Source organism: Apaloderma vittatum, unplaced genomic scaffold (assembly GCF_000703405.1).
Source record: "Apaloderma vittatum isolate BGI_N311 unplaced genomic scaffold, ASM70340v1 scaffold31624, whole genome shotgun sequence".
NCBI classification, from domain to species: Eukaryota; Metazoa; Chordata; class Aves; order Trogoniformes; family Trogonidae; genus Apaloderma; species Apaloderma vittatum.
In genome coordinates, this window is record NW_009713719.1 from 1 (window position 1) to 315 (window position 315).

A 315-nucleotide genomic window follows, 5' to 3' on the forward strand; every position below is an offset into this window, starting at 1 on the left:
ACTCCATGGCCGACGTACCACTGGTGAGCGGCCCCCCTGTGCTTTCCAGGCATGAGGTGTGGGGTAAACTCTCTCTCACCATTCTTTCGTTCTCCACCCCAGGGCTTTGGTGTGGCTGCCAAATCCACCCAGGAGTGCCGGAAGGTGGACCCCATGGCCATCTTGGTGTTCCACCAGGCTGATGTTGGGGAGTATGTGCGCAACGAGGACGCGCTGACCTAAGGGAGACTCCAGTGTTTTGACGACGCAAGTGTTCCTGAGCAGCACAGGCCTTGTCCTGCGCTGCTGGTGCAGCAGTGGCACGTGGGGCGGTGG